We start from the raw sequence: 13,548 nt of genomic DNA on the forward strand, positions 1-13,548 counted from the left end.
CGTTTTTTACAGTTTCGTTTACTATTGAGCCGGGTCGCTCCTTACTACAGTTCGTTGCCACAAACTGTTTGATTCGTTACCAAGAACTGTTTGATCAAATACATTTAACTAATATGCAAGTACCCGTCCAAAGAAAGATACAAAAACAAAATTCGAGAAATGCTTAATATGGAAATTTATCTTGATGCTAGACTTAACTAAGTTAATTCACTTGATTTATTATGAGATCGTGTTTGGTGATGTATAATTGTAAATCAGCTATTGCAAAGGGGGGCAGTTATTGTGTAGGCAGGGAGAGGGTGTCCCAGGCACCTAAAAGAGGACATTTCGAAGCCAAAATTATCTAACTCTCCACGAATCTTCAGATAAATATAGGAAGGGTACAGGGGGCACGAATTAACCTCCTATCTCCTTTCATTTAGACTACGCCCGAATAAGAGGGCTGCAGGGCAATAACTTCCTTCTTTTTCACAAAAATGTTTCTGACCTTGATTAACTGATTTGCTTCAAATATAAGTATATCCAATGATCTGTAAGTACACATCTCCTATTATGAAAGAGGGGCGGTGGGTAATTTTATAGGTAAGGGATGCTTCAAAGAGTGCATTTTAATGCTTCAAATATAAGTATATCCAATGATCTGTAGGTACACATCTTCTATTATGAAAGAGGGGCGGTGGGTAATTTTATAGGTAAGGGATGCTTCAAAGAGTGCATTTTAATGCCAAAATATCCTAAATTTCTTTTGAGCCTTCAGATAAGCATAGAATGAGTTTTTGGGAAGGGGGGAGAGATAAAAATTGATATCTAATTCCTCCTGACTCCCAAAAATATGTTTGGTCTGCGCCTTTGTTGTTGGTGCTGGATGGGGGAGGGTGATATCGCCCCTCCTATTTCGAGAATATTTTTCTATGTAGCATGAAATATTACATTCACATGCCGACCGGCACAGAGGCGTAAAAGGCGAGGCGGACGCATCACAAGCATCCTTTGAAAATTTCTTGAAGGGGTGGTAAGCACTACCAGGAGCTTTTTGAAGTAAATTTGAATGGTAACATTTTTCTTTTCCTGTTAATATAGACGGTTCAAATGGTATTTAAATACATGTGTACAACTTATATAAAATCAGAACTTTTTTTTTAAATCACATTAAAACTTGCCTGTTTAAATTTCTCTTCAAGCGTTCTTATCTAGAAAATCAATCGAAGCTGACTAATAGAAAGGATAATTGAGAGACATTGCTGTCCCATGGAATTGTACAAGATCAATACCTCATAATTAAATTTGTCTCTTTACCTCACAAAATAGGCTATCTGATCTTCGTATTGTCTTTCATTTTTAGTCTTCTCGTCGTGAAACCAACCAAAAAAAAGCAGAAATAGGATTTTTCCCTTGTTGGTTTTCAGGCTAATTCCCTAACACACAAGTATAATATTTCTTATCATATCTTTCTCAGCTCCCTTTTTCCAGAAATCAATTAAAGATCTGAGCGATAGGAAACAACTTTGAAGTAAGTTTGTTCTTCCCATGGAATACGGTAGTACAATTTTACCTCACATTAAAATATCCTCAAACCTAACAAGATAAGATCCCTTACCATATTTTTTTGCTTTGAATCAAGAGATCAATGAAAAAAAAAACAGTGGGATAGACATACATAATATAAATAATAAATAATAATATAAATAATTTAATAATGTAACAATATAAGTACAAGTAATAGTATAATACTGTAATAATGTAGTAATAATATAATATATTATATGTACACAATATAAAAATATTATATGTAATAATAATAATTTAATATTTAACATAATATGTAATGTAATAATATATAATAATGTAATAATATTGTAATAATATAAATACACGATATAATAATGGGATAACATACCTAATATAAGTCGCAATTGAGTTTGGTCCCATAACTCGAAACAGAAGACCCCTATCAAATCTTTCTTAGCTTTCTTATCAAAAAATCAATCAAAGACCTGGGTGATCGGAAACACTTCTGAAGGACGTAGTTCACCCAGGCAACAGGATAGAAAAATTTAACGATTTCTAGTTCCTATGCAGGGAATGCCATGCCACGATAACAAAATATGCTCAGTGGAAATCCTTTGGTAATTTCACGTCACAGTAGAGCTTGTTAGGGAGAATTAGAAAGAATTTATATATCCTACCAACGTTTTTCCTGATTTATTTCCATCCTTATGGTTCCTAATTTACTTCTCTGAAAGAGGCTCTGACCTTTAACAAATGAAAATTCATATCCTCCGCGGACAAGCTTATACTTTAGGACAAAGAGTACGAGGAAATCACAAGAGTGTAAACTGGCGCAAGTGTTAAAAAGGAATATCCCCAATGCCATCTAGGGTTTGGCGACTTTGTTTCGGCCCAAAACTGTTGCATACCCAAAACTGTTGCATACTTGTCCTTTCAGATTACCGTTTTTGGGACAATCATCCTATGCTTCTCGAGAATGTAGTAAAAATGAAGTGAAAAATATTACTAATGTGAAGGTTAAATAGCTCCTCCTACTTTCCAGACAATTTACAAAAAAAAGAAACACAAACTTCACCAAAAATATAAGGAGAAAGTATAATTCTCCATATGCCAAATTTTAAAGTTATAAATGCAACGCTTAATTATCCTCAAGAGCGGAAGCCAAAATGACAAATAAATATAGAAACCACTTAAGGCAAGTGATTTTGACTTTGGGACCCCTAGTAAGAAGATAAATGTTCCTAATGTCAACTTATATTACCAATTGGCTTATAAGAGACATTGCCAAAAACTTTGAGAAACAAAACCCGTGAGAAGGAAATTCGTTTTTAACTTTTCTCAGCGTTGCCACGTTGATGAAATTACTCTTAGGGACTTATGTGTTATCCAGACACACTCAAGAAGTGAAGATAGCTTACTCATAATGGTATATACCTAAATATAATGAAAATATAATACTTGGGCATGAAAATTATGGAAACTACAACAGAGAATTATGGAAAGCAGGCCGCCAAGAACACATTATATTAAAAACCTAGCAACTCTATATATTACACATTTAATTAATATAAACCTGCATAGTAGTTTATCTCACTCAAGCTCAGCTGACTATCACGGAAAAACCGGTTTTAAACATATTAAACTTCTTGAGTGTCATCAGGATACACGTAAGTAGGCTGCCTACTCTTAAAATGACAGTCTTTTGACAATATTTACTTTCCAGGAGCGGGTAAAAAAAAAATCATTAAATTCTCTATCTACCCTAGAATTAAATAGTTCGTAACGAACTGGAGTAAGGAGTGACCCGGCTCAATAGTAACCGAAACTCTAAAAAACGGAATTTTGATACCAATAGTTCCTTCAAAATAATAGCATTTTAATGCTGATATTCAAATATAAATTTCATCAAGTTTAGTTTTACCCATCAAAACTTACGAGCCAGAGAAAATTTGCCTTATTTTAGAAAATAGGAGGAAAACCCCCCTAAAAGTCATAGAATTTTAACGAAAATCACAATATCAGATTTAGTGTATCAGAGAACCCTACTGTAGAAGTTTCAAGCTCCTGTCTGTAAAAATGTGGAATTTTGTAATTTTTACCAGAAGACAGATTACGGATACGTGTTTATTTGTTTCTTTGTTTTTCGTTTTTTTCCCAGGGATGATCGTATCGACCCAGTGGTCCTAGAATGTCGCAAGAGGGCTCTTTCTAATGGAAATTAAAAGTTCTAGTGTCCTTATTAAGTGACCAAAAAATCGGAGAGCACCTAGGCCCCCCCCAAGCTAATTTTTCCCAAAGTCACCGGATCAAAATTTTGAGATAGCCATTTTGTTCAGCGTAGTCGAAAAACCTAACAGCTATGTCTTTGGGGACGACTTAATCCCCCACAGTTTCTGGGGGAGGGGCTGCAAGTTACAAACTTCGATAGTTTTTTACATTTAGTAATGGCTATTGGGAGGTGTACAGGCGTTTTCAGGAGGACTTTTTTTGGGTTGGAGTGGGGGTGGGCCGGGGGAGTGGGTTAGGTGGGAGGATTTTTTCCATCAAGGAACTTATCATGAGGGAAGAGAACTTCCATGAAGGGGACGCAGGATTTCTAGCGTTATTTAAAAAAAAAACAAGAAAATAAATAACAAAAAGTTTTTTCAACTGGAAGTGACGAGCAATATTAAAACTTAAAACGAACTGAAATATTACGTATATAAGGGGGTCCGTCTCCTGCCCAATACCTTACTCTTTACACTAAAGTATTTTTAGTAATTTCAATTATTTATTCTACGGCCTTTGTGATTCAGGGGACAAATTCAGGATTGGGATAAAATTAAATCTTTAGTGAAAAGAGCGAGATATTGACGAGGGGGCGAACTTCCTAATATACGTAATAAAAACACACAAAAATAGAAGATAGTTATGTCAGTTAATTCGTAAGTTACGTATATTTATTACTAATAAAAATGTTCGTAAAAAATGAGAAGTTCTAGTTGCATTTTTAAGTAACCACAAATTGGAGGGCAACTAGGCCTCCTCCCCCATCCCTTTTTTCAGAATGGTCCAATCAAAACTATGAGAAAGCCATTTTTCCTAAAAAAAAATTAATATACAAATTTCGTTTTAATTATTCATGTACGGTGAGCCAAAATCATTCAAAAACATTCAGAAATTAAATAAAAAAACAATTTTTTTTTAACTGCAAGTAAGGAGCGACATTAAAACTTATTCTTAAGTTTTAATGTTCTATTAAAATAATAGAAATTATACCGTATATGAAAGGGGTTGTCCCCACCTCAACGCCTCGCTCTTTACGCTAAAGTTTTTAATTGTTTTAAGAAGTAGAGTTGTGACAAAGAGTCAAACTTTAGCGCAAAGAGCGGGGCGTCGAGGAGGGGACAACCCCTTTCATATACGGGATAATTTCTATTCGCTTTAAGTTTCAATGTCGCTCCTTACTAGCAGTTAAAAAAACTTGTTTATTTTATTTATTTAGTTACATACGAGAATCTACGCTACGATAAACCTTAACTATTATTTCTTTTTTCCCGGTCTCTTTTTCAATTATATAGTTTTAGGACACATTCTACGTAATTTTGTTCTTTCAAGTTTTATGACTTAGCATGTGTAGTTCGTTAGTTGATACTAAAAATCGTGTTTTTTTTACGGATCTGACAATAAATATCAACAAACGCGGCAAAATACTCGACAGTCAAGAGTGACGCCAGCCTAAATGAGGATCCCAGTGTCTAAAGTTAGGCATTTCTTAGCCCACTTTGAAACAAATTTAGAGGTTTGGTGCCGGCCCTACTTTTTTGGCAGTTTACGTTCTTAAAAATCGGTACACATATCAATAATACTAATTATTCTCGCATCGGTCGTACCTACATATATACATGAATAATTCTTCCTTATTTTCTTAGAATTTAGTCTATCAAGGGGTTAGTTTCATAAATTTTGAATGAACTCAAGGGTGAAAGCAATGAACTAAAGGGTAAAGGTAAAATATGTACAAGTTTACCAGCTGTCTACCCTTAAAGTACCAAGAATCTGACTTTCTTCTTTTTTCTGAAGCTGATATCAGTTTTTTTTTTTTTTTTTTCAGTTAATTTGAAGCCTACACAGTCATATGTCTTAAAAAATCAATCAAAAATCAAAAAAATTTAAAAATTTGATTTTTGACTAAAGAGACCTCCACTTCAGTTACATCATTTTCATGCAGTTCTGAAAAAAGGTTTAAGTCAGCTTTACCTCTGACTCAGACTATCTGTCTTGGCTTTTTCTCCAATTAGCCACGGCCCTTAACTTTTTACTCGAAGTCCAGCAACTGGATTTTATTTCAAATTGAGTTAATAAATTTAATTGAAATTTCACTTAATTGATTTTAAAATAAAAGAAAGTTCGGTAGCTAATTTAAAAAAAAATTAAAAATTATATTTTTGACGAAAAAGACCTCCACGTCAGTTACATCATTTTTATGCAGTTCTGAAAAAGGTTTAAGTCAGCTTTATCTCTCACTCAGACTATTTGTCTCGGCTTTTTCTCCAATTAGCCACGGCCCTTAACTTTTTACTCGAAGTCCACCAACTGGATTTTATTTCAAATTGAATTAATGAATTTAATTGAAATTTCACTTAATTGATTTTAAAATAAAAGAAAGTTCGGTAGCTAATTTAAAAAAAAATTAAAAATTTGATTTTTGACGAAAAAGACCTCCACGTCAGTTACATCATTTTTATGCAGTTCTGAAAAAGGTTTAAGTCAGCTTTACCTCTCACTCAGACTATTTGTCTCGGCTTTTTCTCCAATTAGCCACGGCCCTTAACTTTTTACTCGAAGTCCACCAACTGGATTTTAATTCAAATTGAGTTAATGAATTTAATTCAAATTTCACTTAATTGATTTTAAAATAAAAGAAAGTTCGGTAGCTAATTTAAAAAAAAATTAAAAATTTGATTTTTGACGAAAAAGACCTCCACGTCAGTTACATCATTTTTATGCAGTTCTGAAAAAGGTTTAAGTCAGCTTTACCTCTGACTCAGACTATTTGTCTCGGCTTAACCTGTTTTAACCTGCTAAACCTAAAACAGGTTTAAACCTGTAAGACATCACAGCATAAGAAGGCATAGCTTTCTTTTGAAGCCATAGTTGTCTCTGGAAATCAACATTTATTTTTGAATTTTTACGTTTTATTTTTGAATTTTAAAATTTTATTTGAATTTTTATAGACGAAAAGCACTGTCAAATTTAACTAATTATTTTCGCTTATTTACTTTCCTGGTTCAGCGTCGCAATACTGACAATTTTATGCCGCCCTCAAAACACATAATTTTGAAACAACCAAAAGACAACTTTTTGAAAATCAAGTTTTTCAGGTACAAACGGACCTAAGATGGGTCCACGAGTAAAAGAAAACATATTTGCTTTGCTGTCCTCGGCAAGTTTAAAGTTTATGTAGAGCTGATAGGGTATCAATACTCGAAGATACAAGGTTTTCTTCGGAGACAATAACTTCAAACCGATGGTACTCACTGCGGTAATTCTTTAGCCAAAAAAGACACCTCAAAGCGAGCTACGGTACAATGGTTCGCAAAAAACGTTGGTACGTGATTTTAGCTATCCTTGGGTGATATGTCGCTTTGGTTTTTGTATATCTTTAACAATATAATTTCCAAGTTAAATTTTCTCGAACTTATCGGTTATATAGTAAATACTCGGGACGTTAAGTTCGATTAATGCTAATGAAATCAAACAAAATATGATGAAAATATAACAGTTTAGAAACAAATTTGGGCTATATATTTGAATATTAGGGGGGGGGGGGGGTGAAGCATAGCATATATTATACTAACCTAACCAAACCAAAATACCAACTAAATACTTAAATATGATATAACTACAATTTATTTTCCAACCATGCCAAAGCTAATTGTAGGGAATAAATAAGTTGTTTGGCCAGTTTCTTGTGTCCTGTTCGCACCATCCACGATCGAAATTTTATAGTGTTTATTATATAGCCAATAAGTACCTGTTTTCTTTTTTTGCAAATCACCCTGTCCCCTTCGGCTTTCCCAGGTGCATCCTTAAATATTGGCTATTTTGATCTAAAAAATCGATTTTGTCCTCCCTTAGAAAAAAACTTGTCTCAAAAACGAGTAAAACTAGAGCTTATCCTGACTTTATTTTTATTTACTTATTAGATTTACTTATTTTATATTATTACTTATTATATTTATTTACTTATTTATTATATTTTATTATTACTTATTTTTTATTATTTAATTGTTTATTTTATTTACTTTATTTTATTTACTTATTAATTTTTGAAGACGAACAATGAACCCAACTTCATCCTCAAATTCAGAGTTATGTCACGTACACAACAGACTTGACAAATAGCATTCAAAGCTGGTATACTTTTATTTAAGTGCGTCTGTTGAGACCATAAAGTAAAGGCAGAAAATATGTAATATTTGCATTCACAATTCTTAGGCATTCGAATTTTCCTCATGTTTCTTCTAAGAAATTACAACATTTTTCGAGTGATTGTTTAAATCGGGACTTTCAGCTGCCAAAAAAAAATCAAAGAAAGGATTGAGACAAGTTAGCAAAAACAAAGTCTCTTATTTGACGCCAATTTAAGATACTTTATTAACATTATATGTTTGCAAATTTGATAGAAAGTCTAGTCGCTTATATTGGTAGAAAGAGATGCTCGGCTCTTTGAATTGTACTTCTTTATCTCATCTTCTGCTGATGACAGCCACTCAACATACGGCGAAGATGCTCACTTTCTATTTTATTTCTCTTCTGCTATTATCTAGTAGGGAACTACTTAAAAGATGTAAAAGGGAAGGCTTTGAACAGATTGAAGCGGAGGGGGAGCGTACGTAGTTCCGTTGGCCTTAAGCGGCTTGGCGAAGCAGTGAGTCTTTAGCAGTAGTATTTAGTAACAAACGAGATTAAACACTTTTTGGTTGTAAGCAAGAAGTGCTTCCTAGCATTACCCAAAACTCAAAAAAAAAGTTTGGTAAAAAATATAAATCAAGAAAATCAGCTTCTAAGGTAAGTCAAAATGTATAAAATTCGTAAAGTTTAAATCTACTAATAAAAAAAATTAAAAAGTTCTCAATATACACCAGTCAATAAAAAAAGGTTTAGGTGGATATGTTGGTGTCCAATATTTTTTTTAAGACAATTGAAACATGCTGATTAAAAATATGCAAATCGCTCGTCTCCATCTCCCACCGTTTTTTAGATACGTGACATTAACCGTTTATATGTGTTTTTCATCCAACAAAAGGAGTGGCGATTCTGCCCTTTCTTACAACCGGGGCAAAATCTTTATTGTCCCCCTCCCCCCTGTCCCCCCAAAAATTTAAACCCAAAATTTTAACAAAATTTTCATCTATTAATAACATTATTTTCAATTTATTAATTAATCAATATATTTTAAATTTTTTAAATTTTTTATTTAATTATTATCAATCATTTTAATTTAAGAATTATAGTCATTTTAATTATTATTATTTAATATTTTTAAGTAAATTTGTTTTATTAATTAATTATTAATTTATTAATTATTTTCATTTATTAACAGCGCCCTCTACTTTATTTTAACAAAAATAAAACTTGAAAAATTGCAAAACGATCATAACTGTTAGATCCCTTATTTGAAAATTTGCACCCCTAAGATTTCTGCACCTGGGGCAAGTGCCCCCTCTGCCCTCTTCCCCTAAAAATTGCTTCTGAACGTAAGGGGGGTTAATTTTTTTTTTCCAGTATCTTGAAAAACCTGACGGGATAGAGCAAGACTGGCTTTTTATTCTATAGCTTGTCTACGGTTTGTTATTGTGTGAACCAAATTCAACAGGCTATGTCACAGAACCCTACTAAAGAGGTTTCATACCTCTGTAAACAGAGTACAGAATAATTTTACGCTGATTTTAAGTTTTCGTATCGCTTTTTACTTTCGTTTGGAGAAAAAATTATTTGCTTGAATTGAATTCCTACGATCATCCTAGATAGAGTTGAAAACAAAGTTCGAATAATTTGATAATGGATGAATAAATAAATGCATAAACAGATAAATTCGTTTTAGGTAAGACAATGTTAAGCATAGAGCACTGAAATGGGGCACAGAGTATGGGTAACTTATAAGAATGGAAACTAGAGTCAAGTGTCGACTAAAAAAACGCCATCTAGCGTTGGTATTCTTTGCATTATTTCAGTCTAATAATAAGAAAATAATTGACATAATTGGTACAAATTAGTGTAGTAATATGTGTTTGATCTCAGTTTTTGACAGAAAAACGATTAAATAATCCTGTATAAATGGCAAGAGGCGCCAAACACCAGATGGCATTGGTCGGTTTTTTGTCGATACTAGTGCCAGTTTCCACTTTTGTAAGCTACCAAGACTCTTTTAAAAGAGGAGCAAAGCTTAAACATTCGGTCATACAGCAAAGATTGGCGTGACTTCTATGTATTTACACATAGAAATGCCGCAAATATATATATATATATATATATAAATATATATATTATATATATATATATATATATATATATATATATATATATATATATATATATATATTATATATATATACAATATATATACATATTATATATATATATATATATATATATATATATATATATATATATATATATATATATAAAGTACACATAAATATGGTTAGCATATTAAATGAAAGGTAAAATATCCGACTATTCGTTCCCAACAACGAAAAAAAACAGCCAAATTTGTCTCTCCCCATGACCAACCACGATTCAAAATGGCCCAAATCCACTATTTACGAAAAATAATCTGGGAAGGTAAACAGGAAGAGGGTGCAAAAGCAAAGGATAGCTGGTCCTCAGCCCCTTCTGCACTTCGTGGCTGAGGGCCATGAAACGGAGATAAGCACAACCGATAAGAATTGTAAAATCCAAGGCAGCATTCTTTACCTTTTTTTACTGTACCTTTTTTACCTTTTTTACTTTTACCTTTATACCTTTTACCTTTTACCTTTTTACCTTTACTTTATACCTTTTACCTTTTTTACTATAAAATGCATTTATTTTAACTGCCTTAGCGAGATATTTGAGATTGATAAATCTATATGCATCGAATTAATTTCTCCGGTTTATAAATTTTCATTAAATTAAATGGATAAAAACCCTTATCCCGGCATTGCGTTCATATCGGTCGAAGGGATTCACATGGGTAATAGAATTAGTAATTTGGTGAAATGGGATAAATAAAAATTAATCATAATTTAATTTCACGCTATATTTTTTTTTTTCCTTTTTTTTCGAATTCGTTTGTGCCTATCATTTCTTATGCTCTATGGAAGACTAAATATTTACCATAGTATGGGCATTACCCTTATTAGCTTGTATTTACTGAGCTCAAATAATAGATTACGGAATGGAACAGACTAATGCATTTACCCTTCTACATGTTTTCTTTGGATCCTGAAAGCTTATTTAACGCAAATAGAAGACAAGAGAAAATAGAGAAAATGGAGAGTTGCTACTACCCCTTGTCGAGCAATGGAGTGATTTGAGGAGGTGGTGATGGCTACATTTGTATTATAGCGATTGCAAATAGTGCATTATAGATGTACTGCAGATGGCAAATTACAATGATTTAAATTGATGAATTACTGTTGATGAAAATAGATCCAATGATCGAGGAGTCACTCACTTTCCGCCGCCTAATGTGGATCTCAGCGCACCAAATGTGCCGCGCAGTTCTGCTCCGCTTGGCGAAATTCCCAAGACGCTTGGCACAGTTCCGCCACATTTGGCAAATATTAGTTATCCCGGTCTTATCGAAGTTAATCATAACTTCTTCTTTGTCACAAAGCTTTTAGGGATTTTCTATTGAACTCTAAGGGTCCAGGGAAAGCTGATTAAGACACATGCCCCCCCTCGGCACAGCCCCTTACTGCAGGCTTGTCATGGCTGTTGTTGGCTGTGTGCATCAGTTTTGAGTAAAAAAAAAAGACATGTATTTATTGGACCTAGTTGAGAATTTGAGACGTGACCACAGGGACAGGAGGGTCCCTGTGGATGGTTGAATGGTGGAACCATCCCCAAAAAGGTGGTTGAACCACGCTCTTTCTTCTCGTGCGACAAAAACCATCTCAAAATAGCGCAGCAAGCTTGGTACTTCACTATCGGTAGCGTCCCTTTTCGTTTCTAGTAAAACGAATCAAAACTATAAAATTCCACTTTTAAATGAGCATTCCTGCAAACCGTTGGGACTATCCTTACTTTGTCTATTGCCTGACGAATTTGTAACATGAGAAGTATATTGCATAATTGCACAAATGTGCGATTTGCAAATTAATTGCATGGGAGAAATTACATAAATTTAGGCAAAATGACTCCTTGTCACACACCAACTCAGTTTTTGAATACCCTCCCTTGGAGTGTGAGACTAGCTTTTTGTCTAATATTACATGATGATTTCTACCTTTTTATACATATTTGTTTTTTCCCTCCACCGTTTATATATATATATATATATATATAATATATATATATATATATATATATATATATATATATATATATATATAATATATATAAATATATATATATATATATATATATATATATATATATATATATATATATAATATATATAATATATAATATATATATATATATATATAATATGGTGATATGTCTCATGTTGTTGTTAAATGTATTGAAGGTTTTATGGACCATCCTTCTTTTACTTGTCCTACTAAACGTAAAAAAACGATCGAGAGGACATAGGAAAAATAATAGAAAAAAATGAATTTGATGTACATACGCTTTCTATAGATCTATGCCAGCTACTTGAATCTAGGGGTATGATTTCTGTAATAAAGTGTCTAAATAATTTATCCAAGAGGAATTTAATCAAACTTTTCTGGATTGTTAAGAATAATACAGCTCTTGATTATAATTTTTAAAGTAATATGTGATACAATTTGCATTCTAACTAAAACGAAAATTTATTTCAAAAAAGAAAAAGTTCGATAAGATTAGTAATAAGGAATAACAGATTATATTTACCTATTAATTTTACTTGTAAGCAGATTGAAGATATTAATTTACCAGAAATTTTAAATCAGCGGCATGTGAAACAGGCCCTTCCTAGTAATTTAAATCATAATGATAGTCCAGTTTTAACTTATAAATTTTCAAAAACTATTGGGCAAATTATTTTTTAATTATAATTTAATACTAAAAAAAACTAGATAGCGATATAAATTGGAAACCGGTTTGTAATTGTAAGCAACTTGGCCCATTTGTAAATCCTACTTACAAACATGTTATAAACAGGGGACTTGTCAATAATAAAGCAAGATGATCTTCAAATTATAATGAATAAAGGGGCTAATTTCCGTCTTTCCTCATCATCTGAAACCATCGAGTGTTCTTGATGGCTTGGAAAATGATTTTGATTTATTTATTGATAAGTGGTGTAAGAAAGAGAATAAAAATAAAGAGAGTTTTCAAAGTTGGAAGAATTTAATTATTAGTAGAGTAAGAAATAAAAATATATTCTAACTTAAAAAATAGTAACACTAAATCATTATTTTATAATGCGAAGATTAAACAAGCAATTGCTAATCTAAAGAATGAATTTGTAATTGTGCCAGTGGATAAAGCTAATAATAATTTTGCCATAATTTTGTCAGAAACTGTATTGTGATATCTTAAAAAGGGAGTTATGCACAACTAATGTTTATGAAAAGGTAAATATAGAGGATGAGAATTTAATTGAAAAGACTGAAGAAATACTTTTTAAAAATTTTAATATTAAAATAAATGACAAATGATAAAAAGTTCCCTTTCCTATATTGGACTGTAAAATTTCATAAGAATCCCCCTAAACCACGGTTTATTGCTGGAGCAGCTAAATGTCCAACCCCGCATTGCTGCTACTGACCTCTCTTTAATTTTAAAGGAAATTGTAAATAAACTTAAAACCTATTGTTCTGGTATTAAAAAAATTTTCGAATTTTAATCCATATTGGAGTG

The 13,548-nt window shown here is 32.3% G+C and overlaps 1 protein-coding gene across 1 annotated transcript in view; it reads right to left on the minus strand.

Annotated features, from left to right (window-relative positions):
• Positions 1-13,548, minus strand: part of LOC136037733 (transforming growth factor beta receptor type 3-like) — a 167,412-nt gene that overhangs the window by 49,173 nt on the left and 104,691 nt on the right. The window lies entirely within an intron of this gene.

Source organism: Artemia franciscana, chromosome 17, assembly GCF_032884065.1.
Source record: "Artemia franciscana chromosome 17, ASM3288406v1, whole genome shotgun sequence".
In the NCBI taxonomy this organism is placed as follows: Eukaryota; Metazoa; Arthropoda; class Branchiopoda; order Anostraca; family Artemiidae; genus Artemia; species Artemia franciscana.